The sequence below is a fragment of the Corythoichthys intestinalis genome, chromosome 11 (genome assembly GCF_030265065.1).
Source record: "Corythoichthys intestinalis isolate RoL2023-P3 chromosome 11, ASM3026506v1, whole genome shotgun sequence".
Lineage (NCBI taxonomy): Eukaryota > Metazoa > Chordata > Actinopteri > Syngnathiformes > Syngnathidae > Corythoichthys > Corythoichthys intestinalis.
In genome coordinates, this window is record NC_080405.1 from 50893685 (window position 1) to 50921411 (window position 27727).

The 27727-nt window shown below is 38.7% G+C and overlaps 1 protein-coding gene across 1 annotated transcript in view; it reads left to right on the top strand.

The window, feature by feature from the left end:
* lingo2 (leucine rich repeat and Ig domain containing 2) overlaps positions 1-27727 on the top strand; it is a 500513-nt gene that overhangs the window by 16067 nt on the left and 456719 nt on the right. The gene's annotated exons all lie outside the window — the stretch shown is intronic.

Genomic DNA, 27727 nt, shown 5'->3' on the forward strand with positions numbered 1-27727 from the left:
ATGTTGTCCGCCCATTTGCCTGCCTGAGCGGTCCACTGTCCGACAAGCATCAACTGTTTTGTCCAACTGGACAAGCCTATTCGGAAGGGGGAGATAAAGGTGTTCATTGCCTCAGACAACCATCCAATGGCACTTTTCTGTCTCCATACAGTTTACACACACATACAGTATATGTGAGACATACTGTAAGTCTGACCACAGTATTGTTCCATGCATGAAGTTGCATGTTGCATGCATGAAAAGAAAACAATAAAACAACCTGACTAGTATGTTCCATTTGCTTTACACAGAGGATAAAACTGGAAGAGTTGAAGGGACAAGTAAACACTTAAAAAGAAAAGTCACATCCTGCCAGTAGTTTGGTCTATTTTATGATGGCTTTTTCACCACAACTGGTCTTCTGGGCTCGAAAGTGACAACAGGCCATCTAGAATAACACCAGTTTACCGTTCCCCCATCATCCAAGGCACCTCTGCCCTGCAAACACTCAAGATGCTAATTGGAGCAATGCAACCCTGTGGTTTTGCGAGTGTGACTGGAATTGACTAATGAGGACCATAGTGTTCACAAAATATATGCTGATTAGGGTCAGATGATCCTTCTCTGGTTACAAAAGTGATTTGTATCAACTGATCCACACTTGGTAGTTCTAGTGTTAAAGCATTCAATGGGGCAGCCATCACAATGCGTTTAGCCATAATATTTTAAATCCACAACCGCATGTATCGGTTTGATATCGGCATCAGTTTTTTGCAGTCGGACAATATTGGGACATAGGTTATCGGTTAAAAGTCATTATTGGACAACTCTAGTTTCAAATTAGCATTTGGGTTTCTAATGAAAGTTTCAGGCCAGGGGTAAGGGTTTCAACACACAAGTGATGTCTTGAAGCTTGAATTGTTGTTCTGAGTAAGGGTCTTGAGCCTTGGTTAGGGTTTCAAATGAGGCTTCTAATGATATCCACACATGCGTACATAGTCAATCACGTTACACAATGGCGTTCATTGACCTTCAGTCTCCGGGTAAACATGAGCCTCTGCTCTTGTCAACGCGTGTTGTCGTCACGCCTTCTGAATGCAAAATCAATGAGCTTTAATTAGCTCCCGTGTTAGTTCTTCAATTCCTCCAGCAATAGGAGCTATTTTCTAGATGGATGAAAGAGTTTGTCGAGGATGGAGGTCAGTGGTCTAAGGGCCACCTCGGGGGATGCCAACTTGTCCAGCGCTGTATCTTTGGTCGCAGCCTGGAGGGAATGTGTGTAGCTACTGTATAATGTTTAAATATAGTCCTGTTTGTGTGTGAGTTTAGCTTCAGGGAATAGGAATTGTAGTTCACAAACTGGACACCAAGACGATATAATATTAGACGTGATGCATTCTAGGAAACTGGGACATTTTTAACATCAGAGGAGGGGAGTTGGAAACATCTGGAGGCGCCCGCCTTTCCACAGAAGCACGGACTAAACCACTTTTTTCCCCTTCTTGTGTGTGTTTTAACTAGGGCTGTCAAATGATTAAAAATTTTAATCCATGGATCGCTTTAACAGAATGCTAATAATGTTAATGTCATCTTGTTGATTTATTGTTATAATAAACAAATACAGTACTAATGTACCGTATGTTGAATGTATATATCCGTCTTGTGTCTTATCTTTCCATTCCAAAAATTATTTACAGAAAAATATGGCATATTTCATAGATGGTTTGAATTGCGATTAATTACGATTAATTAATTTTTAAGCTGTAATTATCTTGATTTAAAATTTTAATCGTTTGAAAGCCCTAGTTATAACTCATTGTGCCCTGCGATTGGCTGGCAACCAATTCAGGGTGTACCTTGCCTACTGCCCGTAGTTAGCTGGGATAGGCTCCAGTAACACCTACTACCCTCGTGAGGAAAAGCGACTTGGAGAATGAATGAATAAAACCAAGGCTTGCTAACATTACACTTTCAAAAGACCATTACATGTGAATACAAAGTAAAATTGCCCAGTATTTTTTCAAACTATGCAGAATTGCACTTTCATTTAACAATAAATTAAACTGAGCTAAGCCTCAAATGGTATATATAAATAAATAAATGAGGATCTAAGTACAACAAAAGAACAACTGGCCAACTTCCATAAAAGTCTGCCAGCCTAAATGCTATAAGATGCAAACATTTTTGTACTATGCTCTTAACAAATCGTTCCAACACATATTCCCACAAAAAAAAAAATTAAAAAAAACAGCTAAATATACCTATTAACTGAATTACAAATGTACAAAAAAATTAGCTGAAACAAACACTTACCTTATGTTGGTCTTAACAGGGAGCAACTGACTTCTGCCATGTTAATTTTGTCATATTCACTGTTGCCACTAGAGGGCAGTGTATCCACCCAAATCAATAAAACTGAATGCAAACACTTACAAAATCGCTACAGCACTACTCTAATTACCGTAAACGAATACTCGAAGTAGCAAAATTGGATTCGAAGTTTTTTTCTTATCGAATTACTCGAGTTAATCGATTAATTGTTGCAGCACTAACATATACAGTGGGGCAAATACGTATTTAGTCAACCACTAATTGTGCATGTTCTTCCACTTGAAAACATTACAGAGGCCTGTAATTGTCAACATGGGTAAACCTCAACCATGAGAGACAGAATGTGGGGGGAAAAAAACAGAAAATTACATTGTTTCATTTTTGTTTGATTTGGACAACATGGACTTTCAACTCCCCTCCAAAGATTTTCTATGGGGTTGAGATAGAGACTGGCTAGCCCACTCCAGGACCTTAAAATGTATCTTACGAAGCCACTCCTTTGTTGCCCTGGCTGTGTGTTTGGGATCATTGTCATGCTGAAAGACCCAGCCGCGTCTTCAATGCCCTTGCTGACGGAAGGAGATTTTCACTCAAAATCTCTAGATACATAGCCCCATTCATTCTTTCCTTTACACAGATCAGTCGTCCTGGTCCCTTTGCAGAAAAACAGCCCCAAAGCATGATGTTTCCACCCCCATGCTTCACAGTAGCTATGGTGCAATTCAGTATTCTTTCTCCTCCAAACACGAGAACCTGTGTTTCTACTGTACCAAAAAGTTCTATTTTGGTTTCATCTGACCATAACACATTCTCCCAGTCCTCTTCTGATTCTCCTAGTCCTCTTCTGGATCATCCAAATGCTCTCTAGCGAACCGCAGACGGGCCTGGACGTGTACTTTCTTCACCAGGGGGACAGGTCTGGCAGTGCAGGATTTGAGTCCCTGGCGGTGCATTGTATTACTAATAGTAGCCTTTGTTACTGTGGTCCCCCCGTGTGGTTCTGGGATTTTTGCTCACCGTTCTTGTTATCAGTTTGACGCTACGGGGAGAGGAGGGAGTTGAAAGTCCGTGTTGCCCAACGACAGCCCCAAAACATCACTGCTCTAGAGGAGCTCTGCATGGAGGAATGGGCCAAAATACCAGCAACAGTGTGTGAAAAGCTTGTGAAGAGTTACAGAAAATGTTTGGCCTCCGTTATTGCCAAAAAAGGGTACATAACAAAGTTTTGTGATGAACTTTTGGTATTGACCAAATACTTATTTTCCACCATGATTTGCAAATAAATTCTTTAAAAATCAAACAATGTGATTTTCTGGTTTTTTTTTTCCACATTCTGTCTCGCATGGTTGAGGTTTACCCATGTTCACAATTACAGGCCTCTCTAATATTTTCAAGTGGGAGAACTTGCACAATTGGTGGTTGACTAAATACTTATTTGCCCCACTGTATATATATAATATAAGCTAGTTGTTTTTAAGTTTGATAATCAACTGTTGCTGGATTGATTTAATTGTTGCACAGGAAATAATAATGTGGTGCACAACTCTATTAGTGAAGTGATGTTCCCTTTAAGAAAAAAAAAAAAAAAAAGTGTTTCCCCCAGCGTGCTTTGAATTAGTCAAGTTGGATGAAAGGGGGCACATTTGAGTGACAACGTTGAATCTGCTCTGTTTGAACGTGACTGACACAAGTAGAGCGTCAATGTTCATTATGCTGAATTCCCGTGTGTGTGTGTGTGCGTGTCTGTATAGGATGTTTGCAATGTTTGTTTTCAAATTGATAAAAAAAAAAAAAAAAAAAAAAAAACTGGAATTGAAAGGGTGAATAAATGGCTTTGTGCAAGCATAGAATGGAGTTTCCCCCTTGAGGGACATTTAAAGCCTTGATGTTGTTCTGAAGTAGTGTTTGCAGTGTTTCCACAAAGTAGTTAATACACAAACACACACGATAATACTAACACAAATTATAACACATTAGCACATCGAACAAACATACAAAGAGACATACACACAACTGTACATTCTTCGCTTGTCTTAAGAGCTCTCTTTTCTTAGTACCCATAGTCTCATGTGGGATAAAAAAAAGCCTCCCTTCAAGTACTGAACATTAAGTTAAACTGGTTTTACAATAAAAATACATGCAAACCTTAGCTCCTCCATCTGTGCCTTAACTCTGCACATTGTGTTTTTTGTACTCCCAGTCTTAGGTTAGCTTCAGAGTTCAGTTTACCTAGTCTTGTCCTGGATGAAGTTTGTATTTTCCTGCCTGGTTTTTGTGATACCCATAAACTTAGGGCGTATTCACACCAGGAAAGGCCATAGTTTGCTTTCTTTGGTCCACACCAAAATACATTTGATCTGGATTTTTTAGATGCGGCTGATTTTCACATTGCAATTTGAGCAAGCGACCAAGGATTTTACAACAAACCCACGTATGTGCAAATATTAGGGGTGTAACAGTACACAAAAATCTCAGTTCGGTACGTACCTCGGTTTTGAGGTCACGGTTCGGTTCATTTTCGGTACAGTAAGAAAACAAAATGCAAAATATAAAGGTGCTAGTTGTTTATTACACACTTTTGTGCTTTCAACAATAGGAACATTAGCCTATACAAAGCTAGAATTCTGCTCAAAAAGTAGCGGGTATTTAAAGATAATAATCCGACAACAATTTGCCTTTCAGACCCCGCGTATTGGTCAGTTTTCTTTCTGAAAGAAAGAAGAAAAAAGAAGTCCTGTGCTAAAGAGAAAAGCAATCCCAATGACAAAGATTTTAACATGTATTTTACAAATGAAATGCCTCAATGAATCATTTTTTTTCTTATAAACGGTTTTCCAAAGCTTTATTGGTGGATTTTCTCAAGTTAAAGCGCCACACAGAAATTAATAAATTGTGTAAGCAGGATCTGTGTATTATTCTCATTATTTAATTACAGGTGTTTTAGCTCATTTCAATTTATTATATTTAAATGGGCTATTATTTATTTTATTATGTGTCTGTATTTTACAAATGTGATGTAGTATTCATTTTTACTGTATATTTTATGTTGTATAACTTTAGTTCCTATGTGAATATTAGGTCCTACTTGTTTTGTTATGGTAGGAGGGTGTTGTATTGAACACGGGGCCGTGTTGGTTATTATTATAGCAGAGAAGACAGCAGTAAATCAACAAAGACAAGTCAACTGTGCCCCGATCTACCACTTAAGAGATCTGATGGAATCAAAAAGTGTCATACGATTGCATTAGAGTTTGAAAATCGACCGGATCCACCGTATTTTTACACGGGTAACTTCCGGTCTGCCCGATCCTAGCTACTGGTAGTAGTATTGACGCAGGCGGGTTGCATCTCACGTCAAATAATAAACTCTGCCGTTCTTTTCGCGTGCATCGCGTCTCGCCGCTTCTGGGACGCGTCTAACACGCGACCGCACTGCGACCGGTGTGCATAGGCTGATTGACTTTAACGCCCGCGTTTTACTGCATTCTCGCGGCAGCCACGTTGTCGCGCCGTTGACGTTTCTGGGTTATACTGTCCACAGTTCTACCGTGTTGGTCCTCATTATAGTACAGAGAAGACGAAGTAAGTATAATCTACACAAAGAAACTGCAACCCGATCGACTCACAGCCTCGAAAAGTAAGGGTTACATTACGTCAGAAACTCGTTTGGTACGCCTCCTTTCCAAACCGAGCACCCCGTACCGAAACGGTTCAATACAAATACATGTACCGTTACACCCTTAGCAAATATCATTCACTCATTGGACAAAATGGTCTGGGCGGGGTAACACTGTAAAATAATGAAGTAAACAGTCACAAAGCTCTAGAGGAGGGCTGAACGATATTGGGAAAAAAAAATTACACTGCGAAAAAACAACACAATTAAAAAAAATAATAAACAAACATCGTAAGCAGTTACTCGCAATGTTACTTATTACTTGAGTATTCTTTTCTTTTCACTTTTGTTTACTCGTACTTGAGTACATTTTTGGATGATGACTACATTTACTTGATTAATATTATGTTGAAGTTATGCTACTTTTACTTGAGTACAATTTTGGCTGGATTCAGCCATGTGAAATGAGTTATGTCATATTCACCGTTACCACTAGAGGGCAGTGTATCCCCCCCCAACAACAAAAAAAAAAACTAAATGCAAAAACTTTCGAAACAAACCATGACACTGCCACTTTAATTAAACGAATACTCGAAGCAGCAAAATTTAATTTGAATATTTTTTTTCTAATCGAATTGCTCGAGTTAATCGATTAATCGTTACAGCTCTAATAAAACGCCAATCCTTTTTTTTTTTTTTTTTTACAATGCTCTTAACAAATTGTTCGAACACTTGTTCCCAAAAAAAACTGCTAAATGCACCGATAAATGAAATTACGAATGCACAAAAAACATTAGCTCAAACAAAAACTTCGCTTATGTTGGTCTTAAAAGGGAGTAGCTAGATTCAGCCATGTTAAATGGGTTATGTCATGTTCACTGTTGCCACTAGAGGGTAGTGTATCCACTAAATCAATAAAACAAAATTCAAAAGCTTTCAAAACAAACCACTACAACGCCATTATTATTAAGCGAATCCTCAAAGCAGCAAAGTTTGATTCGAAGCCTTTTTCTGATCGAATTACTCGAGTTAGTCGATTAATCGGTGCAGCACCAAAGTGAAGTGACCTTGTTTCAACTATAAAGCACATTATGGTAGCACACTCTGCTACTTCTCCAACTTCTCATCTCTACTTGACTGTGCCACTCCCATTTTCTTGATGCCCGCATTCTCTGATAAAATGTTTAAGCACTCAAAAATAGTGTGTATTGTAAAAGTTAATCTAGCTAGCTTCAACGAAAACCCTACTTGCTAATATTAACTAACTTTGCGGCTTGTGCCTTCACGTCGAACACGGCAGAGTAAAAATTATAATGTATATGGTGGAAAACACAGAAAAGACGGAAAAAGCAGTTTCTGCTCTTGCACTCCTCTTTAAAAGAAACTGCTGTATTTTAAGGTAAAACAACTGTTGTGATTGATAGAACAATATGTCTATATGCTGCCATAGCAGTTTCATGGCACATTAAGCCCCTGAACTATTTTTAATTTGTCTGTTTTACCCTGAAAACCCCCGTTTACAGACGTCGCGCAACCACTTTTGTTTCAACCTTGCCATAAAACAAAGGTAATTAATTAATTATATTTATTATTCAAAATGTCTGTCGTTTTTAGCTTAGAATCATTCATTGATGTCTCATATTTCGTTTAAAAAAAAAAAAAAAAAACGACTTAAAAAAATTATTAGGGGTGCACGATATCCATTTTTTGAAACCGATACCGATAACTTCCTGCTCCTCAAAGCCGATACCGATATCGATAACCGATAATAAATATATATTTTTTAAAAGTATAACCTGAGTTTTTGAACACCTGGAGGTTAAAAAAAATAGTGGTGAATTCAACATAGATTTGCCTTTTGATCTCATCAGATTTTTCATAATGACATGAACAAAATGGTGCGTTTCACTTCTGCAATGCTCGACAGCCAGCTAAAAATGAATGCACTTCCATAAACCACAAGGCTTGGTCTTTTGTTGCTTTTATGGGAAGACACTCGTCTTAATATTGTGAAAGTACAACAGAAAAATACACATATTCAATACTCAATATACAACAAACTGCACAATACACTTATATACACAACTATTATATGTATAGCACAGCACACTAGCTTGAGCTACTAAAGCATTGGCTGGCTTCTATAACACAACTTATGAAGTTCTGTACATATGACCCTTCACCACAGAAGTAAACATATATTGCACATCCATATGTCATAGTAAACATAAAATACTTACATATATTTCCGAGGCTAAAATGTAACAGAAAGCATTCACGACTGTCAATGCTACCGCTAGACACTGCAATGTGTAAGTCATTGAACCAAACTACTGTTACAAAAAATAGATGCATTGAATTATTCTGACCAGCAGGCGGGAGCAATGCCCCACAAATGGTCAACTGATTTCCCATACTAGTGTGTAAACTGCAAAGCCAAAACAGTAAATATTATCGGTCCTATTATAAATGTTATTGGATTTATCGGGATGACGTCATAATTCCTATTATCGGACCGATAATTATCGGACCAATAATTATCGTGCACCAGTAAAAATTATTCACTCAAGTATAACACCAAACCAAACGTATTTTAAACTTTTAAACAAATTATGTCACAATGAAAAAAATGGCGTCTGTAAAAAAGTCATGGATATCTACCTCATAACTATCACTTAACCCTTTAACACCTAAGCCTATTTTGGCCGAATTTGCATGCCTTTGATGTTGCCTTTATATTTCAAAGAAAAAATTGTTTACAATGGCCAAGTTGGGTCCCTTTTTGCAGGACACCTTGAACTTCATGTCCAAACTGTTGTTTTCTTTTTGGACCCAAAAAGACAAAAAAATCCCAAAATATTTTTTCAAAATGTGTAATGTTGATGTCCCATCGACAACCAAACATGCTCGACCAACCGTTTTGAAGCTTGATAAAATTAATTCAACTTGTTAGGATAAACATTCAATAGAAAAAAATAAGATTGAATAGTTTTATGTTTGACAATTCAACACAAACAGCAGGTATGGTCATAGGCGTTTTTGGCCTTTACGCATACTATGGTCAAAACAGGTTATATACTGTGCAAAATAGTGAGAGATAAAAATTATATATATCATCTATCACAAAAAGGGTTTGGAGGATATCTCTTTGTGAAGTTAGGTGTTGTACCCATCACCTTATCAAAAGTATATACGTACATGCAATCAAGCTTCTCCAACGCACATCTACGTAAAAATTGAAAACATTATAGTGAAGAAAAAATATATATAACATTGAAAAAAAGGATTTAAAAAAATATTGACAAGTAGTTCAGTTCAATTCAAAAATTTCAGGCATGTAACCCAATATTTTTATTTTATTATTATTTTTTTTTTATGCGCACTCAATAAAGCTTCGTGAACAGGTCAAGGAGCTGCGTCACACACAACGTCACACAGCCTACTCTTTCGCCGTTTGCGCGCTGCTGTCACTTCTACTCGCCGAGACGTCGACTCATCCCCAGAAAACAACGACAAACACGGCTCATCTTCTTCCTTGAGTTAATGAAATAATGCATTAGCTTGCGCTAAATGTAGTTTTAGATTCATTCTGCAAGTTTCAAAGTCGCTCGCGCGAGGCGGCTGTTTTTCAGCACAACACCGGCCGTTGCTTGCTTCGCATGCCTCCCTTTCAATAGTTGGCGCCTCGCTCGAAAATTTATTAAAAATCATCACATTCGGTTCGTCCTTTTTGACATCACAATGGTCTTTTGTGCTGCTTTTGGTTTTGAAAAAGGACAAGAAATGATGGAAATATGGAGATGGATACATGGTCCATGCAGCGTTTTAATGCATATTTATGAGTGCATTAAAACTATAAAACTCAAATGACATTATCTCCCGTTTTTCTTGGCCGGTTAACTTCAAATAAAAACTGGTGTAGACATCAACTTCCACACTTTCAAACGAGACCAACCAGCGGCACGTGGGTGACATAATTACAGCGTGACGAAGCTTCAAAGACGATATGCGTAAACGCGTCGCTGCCGACACGTTCGGTGTTAAAGGGTTAATTGTATTTTTTTGTTACTGTCACATTTTCTCCGATATGTTAGATGATAAATAATTGATCCAAACAAAAAAAGTTGAGAAAGGGTAAATATATGAAAAAGAAAATCTTGACCATTCCTTGATGTCTGCGATTTCTGCATCGCTACCCTTGTTATATTACTATGTTTCACCCATAAAATCCCCCAAAAATTCAGCTGTGGCCATTCACAGCTGTGTCTTGACCTTCAGTGATACATGCTACATGGAGTTTTTGGATCGAAACAAAGCAGGTACGCGACAATATCTCGTTAAAGTCATGGCGTCTGTAATTCTGTTCTTGCATGCTCTCACCTCCAGATAGGGTTTTGCTGTTTAATTTTTTTTTTTTTTTTTTTAAATCCCCTCCTGCTCAAAATTTTTCATCCACCAGAAAATTTAGATTTGAAGCTTTCCAATAATGTATCACACATGCATATCGGACAATTTTAAAAGTTGGCTAATTTGGGGGTCTCAGAGCGGAACTTCAAGTCACCTGAATGTTTTCCGCCATATGTTGTGTGTTAAAAAAGAACACTCCATTTTTAGTGCTCTTTTGTGTGTTAAAAAAGAACACTCCATTTTTAGTGCTCTTAATCTCCTATTACATGAAATGTCTCTTCTTGTGTGATAATTTTAGCTTTCTAAGGGTTAGGGCCAGTGTTGTCACAGATTACTTGAAAAAGTAATTTAATTACTGATTACGCCTCAAAAAAGTAATCTAGTTACTTTACTGATTACTTCATTATCAAAGTAACTAAGTTACTTTAAAAGTAATCTATCAGTTACTTTTTATCCATTTTTCTCTCTTTGCCGCCTCAACATAAGAATGACAACAGAAAAATGTCATCACATGTAATTGACTTTGCGATGATTGAATTTAAAGGGGAATATCATAATTTCGTGCTAGCTTAGCCACTCCGGAGCCCTGAGACTGACAAATATCTGACAAACTGCTTGGAATTTGTTGAAATCAACTCCACTGACCAATTAAACCCCGCTAACTCTAAGATTAAGCCTAATGTCAAAACTTCTGAATATCGGGTTATGGTTAATAGCATATCAGTGCCAATGTAAAACAATACAAACTGACTGCAGAAAAGTGCAAAGGTGGTGGCGGGCGCGGATGTGCGTATACCACCCGGAAGTACTCCTCTCAACACACACGCGGTCAATTTGGCCACAAAACGTGGCGGCAACTAAGCACTTTACACTCAATCAGACTTACAAAACATTCCACAGATGCTAAACGAACACATCAGCTCACGGCATAAATGTGCAACACACATATGATGTAAACAAAGCTTGCCAAATTGGAGCGATGACTGCCCGTCGTTGCTACGGCAAAGCTACGAAACGGCCGCGCATGTAGGGGGTCCAACCTCTTACTGATACCCTCCAGAATGAAGGAAAAATACTCACTTTCATTCGTGGATATCCACAGATCAACATTCCCTCGCAACGTCTCAACACTCGGCTCGAATGTCCACCCGCCTGGCCCACGCCTTTCTCACAACACATGTGATGCGAGACCAAAACAGGAAATAGCTAAGAGGTTGTCATGGAAACACGTAACGTGAACCTTTTATTTTAGCATTTTCTATTCAAAATGCTCTTCGTACACGACAACAATATTCTTCATTCTACATACATTATGAGGCAATGAAAAAATAGTAACGCAGAGACACTAAGGAAACTAACTTTAATCAGATTACTGGTGTAGAAAAATGAAAGCGTTAGATTACTCGTTACTGAAAGAAAGTAATCAGTGACAACACTGGTTAGGGCCATCACTTGGGAGCTTTGTCTACCTGTGACAAGGCCACCTTGTGTACAGTGAGACAGACGATTTGTATTAAAAAGCTGCTGTCCAACATTTTTGGCCATCATTCTCACTGGACTTAGCATCTTCTTCAAAAAACAGCCACATCATTCTGACTACGTTTATGCGACTCACTACTATCAACGGTAGAAAGGAAAGGGAAAGGGGGGGGAATCAGAAAACGCATAAATAATGTATTCCTCCGGTGTATCCGCCTCCGGATCAATGGCAACACAAAGACCATCTACAAAGACATTTGGCTCAAGGCCACATTTGATCACTTCCTCTGTACGATACCTACCCGCCCCACCGTGCTCTTCTCTGCTGCCGGCCCTGCTGGGACTCAATTATTTCCAAGTGTTAGTTACCTTTTGTTTGAAAGAGTGCAAAGTGAATATTTGAACTCGGCAAGGCGAAGGGGAAGATCTTTGGTGACATGGAAACAGCAGATGGAATCAAAAGGGTGACTGAAAAACAACGGAAAAGCATTGTTTGGCATGATGGAGCCGCGACGTTCCCTTTGAACAGTGTTGGAAGTAAACGGCCAACATCAAACAGTGCTTGAGTGTTTGAGAGCGACTGACAGTCGATCAGAACATTTAAGCTAATGGATACGCCTATAGAGGAACATTAGCAGAGGCTGCTTCTCACATCAGCACAATTTACAAGTACTCTATTGTGGGTGATACTAGGGGTGTGAGAATACATTGATATGATAATATATCATGATACTTTGTATCCCTATGCTTCCTACCAAAATACTCTGCTCGAAGTGTCTCTGTTAACTCGTCTTTTTTAAATTTGTGCCACAATTGCTTTCTTTAATGTTATACACAACATCGTATAGCTCACCTGGAAGGTGTATCTCAAACAGAACTGGTTTCACATTTTATCTAGTTGACCTACAGTACTTAAACCCTGGTCCTAAGGTTCTGCTAGCAAAAAATGAGGAGCCTGCAAAATACTTTGAAATCAATGATATGTAAAGTCATAACATTTTTATAGTTACATACTAGGGCTGCAACTAATGATTATTTAAGTGATCAATTAATTCATCAACTAGTTAGTTCAAATAATTGAGTAATCTGATTAGGAAAATTGAATGCTTTGCAGAATAAATTTTAGGAGCTGTAAAACAGAGGCTTGCTAGGATTCCAGTTTCAAAAGGGCATTAAATGTGAATACAAAGTAAAATTTGCAAGTGTTTTTTTTTTCAAACTATGCAGAATTACACTTTTATTTCATAAGAGCAATAAATGCATTTGAAAATAAATAAAAATACCTGAGCTTAGCCTCAAAATGTGTTTAAAAAAAGAAAAAAAAAACAGGTTCAAAGAACAATTGGCTAACTTGCATAGCAAAAGACCGCTAGCTTAAATACTATAAATTACAACTTACTTTACAAATCGTTCGAACACATATCCCACAAAAAACTGCAAAATATATCATTTAAACTAAATTATGAATGCATAAACTGTATGCTCCCTACCAAAATGCTCTGCTCAAAGTGTCTCTGTTAACTCGTCTTTTTTAATTTTGTGCCACAACTGCTTTCTTTAATGTTATGTCAAACATTCCACGACATCGTATAGCTCCCCTGGAATGTGTTTCTCGAACAGAACTGGTTTCACATTTTATCTAGTTGACCTATAGTTCTTAAACCCTGGTCCTAAGGTTCTGCTAGCAAAAAATGAGCCTGCAAAACACTTTGAAATAAATGATATGTCAAGTCATAAGATTTTTAAAAGTACATACTAGGGCTGCAACTATTGATTATTTAAGTAATCAATTAATCATTAAATAGTTACTCGAATAATTGAGTAATCTGTTTAGGAACATTGAATGCTTTGCAGAATAAATTTTAGGAGCTGTAAAACAAAGGCTTGCAAAGATTCCAGTTTCAAAAGGGCATTAAATGTGAATACAAAGTAAAATTGGCAAGTAATTTTTTTTCAAACTATGCAGAATTACACTTCCATTTCATTTCATTGAAAATAAATTAAAATACTTAGCCTAAAACTATGTAAAGAAAAAAGACGATCAAAGAACAATTGGCTAACTTGCATAGCAAAAGACTGCTAGCTTAAATACAATAAAATGCTACCGTTTTTTTTTTTTTTTTTTTTTTAACAAAGCTCTTAACAAATTGTTCAAACACATATCCCACAAAAACTGCAAAATATATCATTTGAACTAAATTATGAATGCATAAACCCTATGCTCCCTACCAAAATGCTCTGCTCAAAGTGTCTGTGTTTACTCGTCTTTTTTAATTTTGTGCCACAATTGCTTTCTTTAATGTTATGTCAAACATTCCACGACATCGTATAGCTCACCTGGAAGGTGTATCTCAAACAGAACTGGTTTCACATTTTATCTAGTTGACCTACAGTTATTAAACCCTGGTCCTAAGGTTCTGCTAGCAAAAAATGAGCCTGCAAAACACTTTGAAATAAATGATATGTAAAGTCATAACATTTTTAAAAGTACATACTAGGGCTGCAACTATTGATTATTTAAGTAATCAATTAATTCATTAACTAGTTAGTTCGAATAATTTAGTAGTCTGATTAGGAACATCAAATGCTTTGCTCATCTGACCAAAGCACACGGTCCCAGTTGAAGCCTGGGACCGTGTATATTTTTGTGTGAGACCAAGATTGAGCTTTTTGGCAACAAACACTCTAAGTGGGTCTGGCGTGCCACGAAATATGCGCATGCTGAAAAGCACCTCATACCCACTGTGAAGTATGGGGGTGGGTCAGTGATGCTGTGGGGCTGTTTCGCTTCCAAAGGCCCTGGGAACCTTGTTAGGGTGCATGGCATCATGAATGCTTTGAAATACCAGGACATTTTAAATCAAAATCTGTTGCCCTCTGCCCAAAAGCTGAAGATGGGTCGTCACTGGGTCTTGCAGCAAGACAATGACCCTAAACATATGGCCAAATCTACACAGAAATGCTTCACCAGACACAAAATCAAGCTCCTCCCATGGCCATCTCAGTCCCCAGACCTTGTTTTGTTGGCAAAAGGGGGTTGTACAAAGTATTAACACCAGGGGTGCTAATAATTGTGACACACATTATTTGATGTCAAATAATTGTTTTCTTTATGTGGGATTTTTTCCCCACTGAATGAATGCACTTGTATTGAAGGTTGGATTTTTCTCTTTTTTTTTCATTAAGGTCCCATATTATTTGAATGAAGAAAAAATTATTAGAAGCTAAAAAGCACATCTTTTTCAGGGGTGCCAATAATTATGGAGGGCATAAAAGTTGTAAAACAATAAAACTGCAACAAAAATGAATGAAATGAACAATAAAATATATTTTTATCAAGGGTCAAAATTATTTTTCGAACAGAAAATGTGACTAGCACCTTAGACGGTCATTTGCTTTCCATATAATTTTCCAAAAAAAAAAAATAGGGGAGGGCAAATTTATGTTTCAAATGATTTTTTTCTTTGATTGAAATGTTTTTTTTTTTTTTTTTTTTTTTTGATTGAAGCAACTTTTTTTGGGGATTGAATGATTTAGATATAAATGTCGTAATCATAAATTGGCCCAAACACAAAAAGGATTGCTTCAATCAAAGAAAACTTTTTCAATGAAAAATTAACTGTTCAAATGCAAATTTTCCAATCTCAAATATTTTTATCATTCGAAAATGTCTTCTATGATTGAATTTTTTTGTTTTTTGATTGAAGTGATTTTTCTTTTTGAATATATCTATATATATATATATATTTTTTTTTTTTAAGCAACTTTTTCTTTGATTGAATAATAAAGACAAAAACTTCGAAGTCAAAATGTGGCCCAACCATAAATCAACATGACTTCAATCAAAAAAGTTGCTTCAATCAAAAAAAAAAAAAAAAAAAAAAAACTTGACTCCAATAAAAAAATAAAATAAAAGAGAAATAGCTTTCACATGTGTTTTTTTTTCTGGAGTTCCAAATTTATTTTTGCATTCAAACGTTTTTTTTTTTTTTTTTTTTAATTGAAGCGACTTTTTTTTTCAATTGAAAATATATATTTTGATTGAAGCAACTTTTTTGTGATTGAGTAATAAAAACACAAATCTACCTCCATATGGGTCTGCCCAGGGGATACTATTTTTGACTGGGGTAACTACATTGGCACGACACCGGCGGGCGTACCATAATCAATGGATGGCGATCTTGGCGAAAAGTATTGCCCAAGCAGCCTGATTTAGAATTATCCTCAAGAATGATGGAAAACAAACAAACAAAAAAACGCTCATTGTCAACTTATTAATATAAATATTCTTGTAAGTTCATTTATTGCTGACACTGCATTTTGGGGTCATCAGCATGTTGTGCGCCCCCTGCCCCAAAAGTCAAACTCCACCTATGCTTGATACTCGGATTCTAAATAAACATTACTGTATCGTCAATGATTTACTGTATCATCACTGCCAATTCCAACGCGAATTGACGATTTTCCACCGTGCCGCTTTGGAAGTGCAGACTTTATCGAGTGTTTGAGTGAAGGGCGCTAAAATTAGATCAAAAGGTCGGCACTTCGTGGGCATCAAACGGGCTGCGTGGTGTGGCGCTCCGGCGCGGTCGCTGCACGCCTGCTGGGCAGACTCAGATGTTGTAGCGCCGGTAATGAGTGGAGACAGCGTTTCATGTGCACTTCTAAAACTAGCGTAGCATTGCTAAAACTATGCTGCTTAGTGACAAGCTGGTCTTTGCTTTTCAAATTCCAAGCACAGAACAATATTTTTCACCATATATTATAAATGTGGGGTTTAAATATGCATTTGTGTGCAGCTCTATACATTATGCAGTCGCCAGTACACGCTGCACAGAATATGACATCGCCCTCTGGCCTTCTTTTACTTCACAATTTTCACCGTGAATCATAAAGCATTAACTCCCAAATGCCGCCACCAATGCTAAGTTTGATAAAAGCTAAAATTATTCATAAATATGGCTGTTGCTCCTGAGAGTGTGGGCCAAACACCGGCAGCTGAAGTTGTTGTTGTAGGGGTAAAGCAGTGCTTCTCAATTATTTTCTGTTTCGCCCCCCCCAAGGAAGACGTAAATGTTTCGCGCCCCCCCCAAACTCTGCCGCCACTGTAAATAGTATCATTTCTCTATAATATTACTATTATAAGTACGCCTCTGCCTCACATTGTATCTTTTTTTTCTATTAGAGAAAATAACAGATCAACATATAAAGTATAACTTTATTAACATTGTTTTGTTTGTAACAGAAAAGACTTAACGCGCATCAATTTGCCTGAACTAAAAAAAAAAAAAGTCACATCCAAACTGTAAAAATACACTCAAGGTACATTTTTGACCATTTGATACTGAAAAATACAATCAGTAAATAATAACAAATTCAAATTGATTAGAAACATTAACTCATGAGGACAATATGCCAAAAAAAATGACCGAAAAAAACTAAACTGAATAGAAAAAAAAAATTGTCTTTGGACAGAAGGACAGTTTTTATTTTCGCTGCTTGCTGCTGACAGTATCACCTTCAGTTTGCAATGGTGTGGGGTTATTTTGCACTGAGCATGCTAACAGTGCTCACTGGTTTACTGATATAACACTGACAAAGCGGGACGATTGTTGGCAATATTCGGCACATTTTCGCTAAAAAACAACCAAGTGGCTTATCAGTGAGATTGGGGTCTAATGTCTTTAAGTGGCGTCTTAATTGATTTGGCTTCCGGCTGTCCGCTATAATTTTTAGACACAGTAAACAGTGGTCTTTCCTAATCTACCACTGTATTAAATGTCAAAGCCAAAAGGCAAACGGCCCGAAAAAAGTGCATTCTCGCCGGCCGAGGGAGAACCGTAGGTGAGGGCGGTCGTCGTGACGATCGAAAACCGTGGGTCGCTGTGTGAGTCCGGCAGGAAAACGGCTTTCGAAAACGGCGCACAGCTCTCCAGCTCTTTATGAGTCTCTTCCGTGTGCTCTTGCTTACTTCAAAAATACTGCGCGCACTTTGAAAATGAGAGCGCCACTGCCACCCACTGAGTGGATGTGCAAGTACACTTTATACTAGTACAGCGCAAAAAAAAAAAAAAAAAAAACATGGTCCCCGAGGTCACACGCGCCACCCTTGGCATCGCTCTGCGCCCCCCTGGGGGGGTGCGCCCCACTATTTGAGAAGTACTGGGGTAAAGAAACATGTTGACTTACCGCTCACCTCATTGTTTGGCTCTGTGGCGTTTGCTTGGCTTCAGTCTTTCTCGTTCGTTCTGGCCAAGACTGGCTAAGGCGAAGTAAAAAATTTCAAGCGCTATCTGAATTAAACCATACGTTTGACACTGTTTAAATCATTGTCTGCCATTGACGGAGCTAGACGTTCAAGCCATACAAGAGAGGGGTTCATTTGCTGCCATGCTCTAGCTTTAAATGGATTGGATGTTTATTAGTGGTAAACTCATTTCTGGGAGGATGAATCTTGGGCAGGGGAGAAAAAAAAATATTTTTTTGCCTGTCTTACTGTCAATGACAGCACTAGACGCCCGATTCATTTTAACTGGGAAGGGGCGAATGAATTTATTCCTTTGCCTCCTCCTACTCAAAAGGAACTGGTCATCTAGCACCATCAATGGCGATCAGTGTGTTAACATAGACACTATGCTAGTGAAATATTTCGGTTTGGTGGAAAGTTCTAGTAGCAACCTGAGAAATCTTTTTAAAACTTCACATCAATTATTGGTGGGAGGATATTGATAATTGAAGGAATACAATATTTTTGCCAACATGCTAATCGATAAATGTAGACAGGCCTGCTTCCATTGGTGTTACCAGGATGCCAGTTGTGGGTGGGCATTAGTCTTACCTGGTGGTGGTGAGGAGGCGGGGGGGGGTTAAAAAAAAAAAACGAAAAAAAAAAAGCTACAATGCTCAAGTAGGTCGAAATCCAGCGTAGGGCTACTGCACCTCAAAACATGTTTTGTTTTCTCCTTGAGATTATTGTTGTGATTTGGTCTAAACAAATAATTTATTTTATTTGACTTAGAACACATCCATAACTGAACAGAATGAACATGCAGGTGACAATGTTTTCTTTAGGTAACTTATTGTGATTCCTCAGTTTTATTATTATTATTATAGTTATTCTTTGTTCCGCAGCCGCTTTGAGCTCAATTTGACCCCCTTAGAACGCTTCAAAATGCACCAAAATCGGCAGGCAAGTCAAGCATTCTTTGATACCGTGTAAAGAGAAATTCCAAATACACTACGTAGCGCCCCCTAGCAGTCATTCTTTGTCCTGTCGACGCTTTGAGCCCTACTTTTGACCCCCTCAGAATGCTTCAAAAAGCTTCAAAACTCACCAAACTCAACAAACTCAAATAAATAAATCAATCAATCAAAATATCTGTAAATGTGTGTAGCGCCCCTAGGGAACAAAACCAACATTTCATTTCATTTTTTTTTTTTTTAAGTGGAAGAAGAAGTAACAACTCAAAGGTTAAAACTTAGAACACATTTGTACTATATGAATGGGATACCATACGCGGTGCCCAGGCTGCCGTTAGTACTACATCCAGTTTTCTTTGTTTGGGCAGAGCGTGTCCGTGGGTGGGCAACGCCCCCCCCCCCCCCCCCCGGTAACGCCACTGCCGGCTTCTACTGTTTTACTACAAAATAAAGATATTAAAGCCATAGTGTAACCAACAATAAAATACATCCAAAATATGAGTGCATGAATGTTTCTGTGGGCCCTTTATGCAGAAAATGAATAAGTGATAACTTAGGGGCCGTTTACATGGTGACTTGCCGAGAATACGAACAATTTGAAATTTGCGTTTGCATTTGAGTCTCCATTTGAACAATGTCGCAATTCCGCATGAAAACGATGTAGTATTCATGCCAGGCCCCAGGGGGCAGTGCAGATTTACAGGGCGACAGAGAATGATGCACTTTGACCCTACCAAGCCCCCTCAGCCTGTAAAAAAATATGCCCGCCCACTCGAAGCAATGTCATTTTTCTTTTGTTCAAAAAGGCACAAAAATTGAAACGTTCAACATATTTAATTTAGAAATATTATTAAAACAGTAAATTAAAGCCGACATTCCGCCATATTTGCTGTTTTTAATGTCTGGGCGTGCGCAGCGGTGCTACTAATGTGACGTGTACGAGTGCTGACGTTAACGCCGCGGTCTCACGCCGCAGGAGCCTTTGATATGGGCTCCCCTCAACCCCCCGCAATCGGATCTTTCCACTTTGGAGGCAGGATTCAGAATTTTTCGTCTTTGCCGACACCATATGCACGCGAGGCGAGTCCGCTACTCAGTCATTGCGTCTTTCTGTCGTACAGTCGCCATGTAAACTGCCCCTTAGTTAGAACATAGTTGACGATCCCCGTCACACCCTCGCCATATGATAACGGATGGACAGATAGTTCCAAGATGGCCTTGTGCAACAGGCCACCCAAGGCTGACGCTGACAGAAGATAATCAGCGTCACCCCGACAACTGTGGTCACGAACTCTTATGCCCAATTCAAGGCTGGCGATGCCCCTGGGCACCACCTCGACAGCCCCTCCGATCTGCCTCCCGAGCCTTCAAAAAGACTGAACAGGATGCCGAAAGGCGTGCTGCTACAGTGGTATGAAAAAGTATTTGAACCCTTTGGAATTTCTGACATTTCTGCATAAAATTACCATCAAATGTGATCTGATCTTTGTCAAAATCACACAGATGAAAAAACAGTGTCTGCTTTAACTAAAACCACCCAAACATTTATGGGTTTCATATTTTAATGAGGATAGCATGCAAACAATGACAGAAGGGGGAAAAATAAGTGAATCATCACATTTAATATTTTGTGGGCCCCCTTTGTCAGCAATAACTTGAACCAGATGCTTCCGTAGCTTCAGTTCAGTCTGGCACACCGATCAGGATTCATCTTGGCACATTCTTCTTACATAACTGCTGTAGTTCAGTCAGGTTCCTGGGATGTCTGGCATGAATCGCTGTCTTGGTCATGCCACGTCATCTCAATGGGGTTCAAGTCTGGACTTTGACTTGGCCACTCCAGAACGTGTATTTTTGTTCTCCTAAAACCATTCTGATGTTGATTTACTTCTGTGTTTTGGATCATTGTCTTGTTGCAGGATTCATCCTCTTTTTAGCTTCAACTGTCTAACAGACGGCCTCAGACTTTCCTGCAAAACATCCTGATAAACTTGAACTGAACTGAATTCATTCTTCCATTAATGATCACATGTTTCCCAGGCCCCGAGGCAGCAAAACAGCCCCAAATCATGATGCTCCCTCCGCCATGCCTCACGGTGGGGATGAGTTGTTGATGTTGGTGAGCTGTTCCATTTTTCCTCTACACATGACATTGTGTGTTACTCCCAAACAATTTAACTTCGGTTTCATCAGTCCACAAAATATTTTGCCAAAACTTCTGTGGAGTGTCCAAGTGCCTTTTTGCAAACATTAAACGAGCAACAGTGTTTTTTTTTTTTTTTTAGACAGCAGTGGCTTCCTCCGTGGAGTCCTCCCACGAACACCATTCTTCATAGTTTTACATATAGTTGATGTGTGCACAGAGTTATTGGACTGTGCCAGTGATTTAAGTAAGTCTTTAGCAGACACTCTAGCGTTCTTTTTTAACCTCTGTTAGCATTCTGCGCTGAACTCTTGGCGTCATCTTTGGTGGACGGCCACTCCTTGGGAGAGAAACAACAGTGCCAAACTCTCTCCATTTGTAGACAACTTCTCTGACTGTCTGACTTTTAGAGATGGTTTTGTATCCTTTCCCAGCGTTATACAAATCAACAATCCTTGATCGCAGGTCTTCAGACAGCTCTTTTGACCGAGCCAGGACGCATCAGACAATGCTTCTCATCGATTCTTACCAGGTGTGTGTTTTATAGTGGGCAGGGCAGCTTTAAACCACTCATTTGGCACACACCTGGATTAAATTTTTGGGAAAAATTGGTTTCAGTTGCTCTTCAAGTCTCCTTGGGCAGAGGTTTCACTTACTTATTTTCCCCCATCTGTCATTGTTTGCATGCTATCCTCATTAAAATATGAAAACTTATTAATATTTGCATGGTTTTAGTTCAAGCAGACACTGTTTTTACATGTGTGTGATTTTACTTTTACTTTGTGGAAAGTCGTTGTTAGAGCTTTTGTACGGATTATCTAAGATTTCTTCGAGTCGGGTCTCATGCCAACATAACCTTTTAGTATTAAGGCAGGGCCGGCCCAGCCTATACGCAGACTATGCAGCTGCTTAGGGCCCTGACTGCTAGGAGGCCCCCAATCTGGCAATTGTTTAATTTATATTCTATTTTGTTTACTACAGTTTGCTTTATTTGACTTTTGTGAGTTTTGATACTTGATTACAAGCGCAAAAAAATAAAAGTTCTTCCTTAACTTCTTTCTTTTCCTATTTTAGAAAAAGGTTTGGTGCTATCTACTGTAAGTACTGACAATCATTTGGGGTGAGAAGTTTAAAGTAAGCAGTGCAACAAAATCTGATTAATATACAAAATATGGACGTATGGGTTGGATTGCATGTATGGGTTTCACAGTACACTGTGACGAAATGGTGGGCCAAAAATATGGGCCCCTTGGCATTATTTTGCTTAGGGCCCCCAAATGGCCTGGGCCGGTCCTGTATTCAGGGTACCGCGATATATCACCATATCGATATGCTGTGTTGTCACACACATATGAGAGTGTTATTGAGTTTTACTTCAAATTTATCTTGTCATACATTGCACATTAACTGGTTTCTAACTATAAAAATGCCCTTTATTATATTCAAGGATGCCTTAGTTAACGATTGTTTTCCTGCCATGACACATTTGCTTCCAACTTAATAAAACCGGTTTCACTCATTACTGTCACCTTGGACTACTTCGTTTGTGCAAGAGACATCATTAAAATTTGAGTCCAGTGAAATGTGCAGGAACTGTTTGCTGATAACCTTCCGTGGCACTTTAATGAGCAGACGCTAGATTAAAGGTAGGCTTCACCTTGGTCCTAGAATGCCAGCTTTGCATCCCGTCTTATTTAAAGGAGAGTAATGGAGGGAACTTTGTTTTATTATGCTTATCTCTGATTTGTCAGCCCACTCATGCGCGGTGTCCACTGTCCAGTCAGAGCTGGCATGGCATAATAGGGTGCTGAGAGGTGATGCACGACCTCGTCCGTGTGGCACGGTTGACGCACGCAGACCAAGCGTGACTCACAATCATACCTGCGGGCGGCTTCAACCTGCAGATTATTATTTTTATTTTTTTTCCAGGAAGTCCCTGTTTTTTGTTTTTCCAAATAATATGACTCAAAATCCGCAGAGGCCTTTTTGCTGTAATAGTGGTGTTTGTTGCGCAGCTGCCTCATTAAAAAAAGAAAAACTTATGCGTTCCCCTCCATCACCACGCAACCTGCTTCACATTCTCGACATCACGTCCTCTGATCTTGCCTTCCTGTGATAACAGCTTCATTGCTTCTGTCTCGCAGGCATTCTCGGCATTGTTAAATATAAACATACAGTGTTGTCTCTGCTCTCAACACATGCAGACACTATTTTATTCTCTCGGCTTTATACTCACTTTTGATTTGATTGATTTGAACGAGTCTCACCATATTTAGGTTTACTAAACAGTAGGGCTGTCAAATTTATCGCGTTAATGGGCGATAATGAATTTTTAAAATTAATCACGTTAAAATATTTAACGCACTTCACGCACGCGCGGAGCAACCCACTCACGAATTGCCGCAAACAGACTACAATGGCGCCGTTTCATGTATGTTGAGAGCTAGGGGTGTGCGAAATTTCCGATTCTTAGATTATTCGCGATTCGGCCGTGGCAGATTCGAGAATGATTCACAAACATCCAAATTCCAATTATTGAAACATGTCAAGTGAAGCGGAAGTAAAACACACTCAGTGCGCCACGCGGTCTTCGGGACGCAATGAGGAACGGAGCGAGAGTAGCGGAACATCATGCTTGTCATTACCCGGCCCCTAGGCTAATGAAAATGCTCAACTCACGGCTCTAGCTCAATACATGCCGCGAGATAAAAAAAAAAACAACAACATACCTGACTGCTGCCGACAGCTGCTACAAACTACGTCCACATAATGGTACGGTAATTATCATATTTATATGGGACTAGATGCAAAATAACAGACTCGGTGGCGTTAGCAGCACATGTACAGAAAGCTATATGCGGGCGTAAGTAAACAGCCGCCATCTTAAAGCAGGAGACTTCCCTAGTAGGCTGTTGTGAACCTTCCAAGCGAACCTAATTAACTTTTTATCTACAATACTCCTAAATCGGTAAAATATTGACTTGAATATATCTTTAAAATAGTTTTAAAACTTTCACATGTCGACAGTAGACAAAAGGGAAATTATGGAATAACGGGAGCAATTTTAACAACTTTAACAGTTGATTCACAACATTAACTTGAATGTAGTTTAAAGCTGCTGATACAGATGGGGATTTGAGTATATTATTTATTGTTTTTAACTGTTAACTTGATACTGAAATAGTCGTTTATTTAAGCCTGCGAGGCTTTTTTTTTTTTTTTTTTCCACAGTTTTTGTAACTAATGTACAAAACATTAAAAGCAGCTAATAGCGGGTGTGTCATCAATAATCGATTTATAATCGAATCGTAGCCTCTGAACCTCTGAACCCTCCTCTAAGCTAAGAGGCAGAGACAAGCAAGTGGAGTGGACACAGGCCTTTATTGTGGGGGGGGGCGCTATTTATTGGCAAAATCTTTGGCATCTCTTTCACAACAATTATGACTATTGTGGCGAACGATGTTGGGAAGAATGGCAGGAGATTATCTTTTTCTTAACACCCTGAATTGAACACAAGGCAGAGAAGATGTACCATTTGCAGCCACCACTGACGGTCATGGTTGCCCAACTTCCTATCATGCATTTGGGTGGAACAGTTAAGTTGCTATAGTATAATTTACTGAAAGCACAACAAAAATAATATTCCTATCGCTCAAAAAAAAATAATGTTCACAAAAAGAAAAGCGCTCAATGCAAAGAGAACTGGCATTCCCAATCAAAATAGCTATGTAAAATAATACTCGGACTTTGGTCAACCTCTATTCAAACATTTCGTTTAGCTCAACAAATACACTAGATGGCAATATTTAGTCACAATATACAAACTCACATTTATCCGTTATGAATTAAAAGTCTTTCTATCCAATGATCCCTTTCACAGAAAGAATTTTAATAATGTTAATGCCATCTTGTGGATTTATTGGTATTATAAACAAATACAGTACTTATGTACAGTATATTGAATGTGTATATCTGTCTTATCTTTCCATTCCAACAATAATTTTATAGAAAAATATGGCATATTTGAGAGATGGTTTGAATTACGATTAATTACGATTAACTAATTTTTAAGCTGTGATTAACTCGACTAAAAATTTTAATCGTTTGACAGCCTTACTAAACAGACTACGAAAGCTTAATGATCTTTTGGAAAGACTACTAGTAGTGCTACTTTCGATTTAAAAGATGTTCGATGTTAACACGATTGACAACTCACTAGTTATTTAGGAAAATGGCACATTTTATAGTATGGTTATGGGTTGGCGTAATAAACACCAAATACTATTATAATCTGAAAAGAAAAATTCGACATAATCCATTGCAAAATAGAAAAAACTACAATGAATGAAGGTGAACCACTTCTCCAGAGAGCCCTATTATTTACACAGCATCGGCATTTCGGGGGGTTGAAAACGCACAAATTAGAAAACTCCGGAGTTGAAATGGTGAAACGCTCGGTGTTGCTGTCTATACAGTTGACAGTGCAAAAGTGAGTTATGACAACTGACTTCTGTACCCCAGAACAGTACGTGACAATAATGCTCCAATATACAATGGGGCAAATAAGTATTTAGTCAACCACCAATTGTGCAAGTTCTCCTACTTGAAAAGACTAGAGAGGCCTGTAATTGTCAACATGGGTAAACCTCAACCATGAGAGACAGTATGTGGGGAAAAAAAACTGAAAATCACATTGTTTGATTTTTAAATAATTTATTTCCAAATTAGAGTGAAAAATAAGTATTTGGTCACCTACAAACAAGCAAGATTTCTGGCTGTCAAAGAGGTCTAACTTATTCTAACAGGTGTAACGAGGCTCCACTCGTTACCTGTATTACTGGCACCTGTTTTAACTCATTATTGGTATAAAAGACACCTGTCCACAACCTCAGTCAGTCACACTCCAAACTCCACCACGGCCAAGACCAAAGAGCTGTCGAAGGACACCAGAGACGAAATTGTGGACTTGAACCAGGCTTGGAAGACTGAATCTGCAATAGGTAAAACACTTGGTGTGAAAAAATGAACTGTGGGAGCAATTATTAGAAAATGGAAGACATACAAGAACACTGATAATCTCCCTTGATCTGGGGCTCCATGCAAGATCTCACCCTGTGGCGTCAAAAGGATAACAAGAACAGTGAGCAAAAATCCCAGAACCACACGGGGAGACCTAGTGAATGACCTACAGAGAGCTGCGACCACAGTAACAAAGGCTACTATCAGTTACACAATGCGCCGCCAGGGACTCAAATCCTGCACTGCCAGACGTGTCCCTCTGCTGAAACCAGTACACGTCCAGGCCCGTCTGCGGTTCGCTAGAGAGCATTTGAATGATCCAGAAGAGGACTGGGAGAATGTGTTATAGTCAGATGAAAACAAAATAGACCTTTTTGGTAGAAACACAGGTTCTCGTGTTTGGAGGAGAAAGAATACTGAATTGCATCTGAAGAACACCATACCCACTGTGAAGCATGGGGGTGGAAACATCATGCTTTGGGGCTGTTTTACTGCAAAGGGACCAGGACGACTGATCTGTGAAAAGGAAAGGATGAATCGGGCTATGTATCAAGAGATTTTGAGTGAAAATCTCATTCCATCAGCAAGGGCATTGAAGATGAGACGTGGCTGGGTCTTTCATCATGACAATGATCCCAAACACACAGCCAGGGCAGCAAAGGAGTGGCTTCGTAAGAAGCATTTCAAGGTCCTGGAGTGGCCTAGCCAGTCTCCAGATCTCAACCCCATAGAAAATCTGTGGAGGGAGTTGAAAGTCCGCGTTGCCCAATGACAGCCCCAAAACATCACTGCTCAAGAGGAGATCTGCATGGAGGAATTGGCCAAAATACCAGCAACAGTATGTGAAAAGCTTGTGAAAAGTTACAGAAAACGTTTGGTCTCCGTTATTGCCAACAAAGGGTACATAACAAAGTATTTAGATGAACTTTTTGTATTGACTAAATACTTATTTTCCACCATGATTTGCAAATAAATTCTTTAAAAATCAAACAATGTGATTTTCTGTTTTTTTTTTCCCACATTCTGTCTCTCATGGTTGAGGTTTACCCATGTTGACAATTAAAGGCCTAATATTTTAAAGTGGGAGAACTTGCACAATTAGTGGTTGACTAAATAACTGCTTGCCCCACTGTATATTAGCTGAAACAACTTACAACCTTTCGTGGGCCAAACCAGAGCACAGCTACCCTTTATCCATATCAGACATCTGAGTCTGCTTCTCAGTCATATAAGGCAAGTCCAGCCAGACCCAACACTGCCACCAAACGACAGTGTATCTGCCATCATTAAACAAAATACAATACTTTTGGACTTTTTGGATAGTTCGTTTTAGATTTACTTACCTTAAAGGGTACAGATTTACGCGGAAATTCGGGGTTTTTCGCTAGCGCAGGAACCTGTATTTAAAAAAATGTACCTTTATTTTTGTTATTGTACAGCATTTGGGCTATATTAGTCTATATCCCCTTATATTTATTTTAACCACTTCCTTGCACCATATAAATAAACAGCTTGAAACAATCCCCAAAGTTAAAAAAAAAAAAAAACAGTCC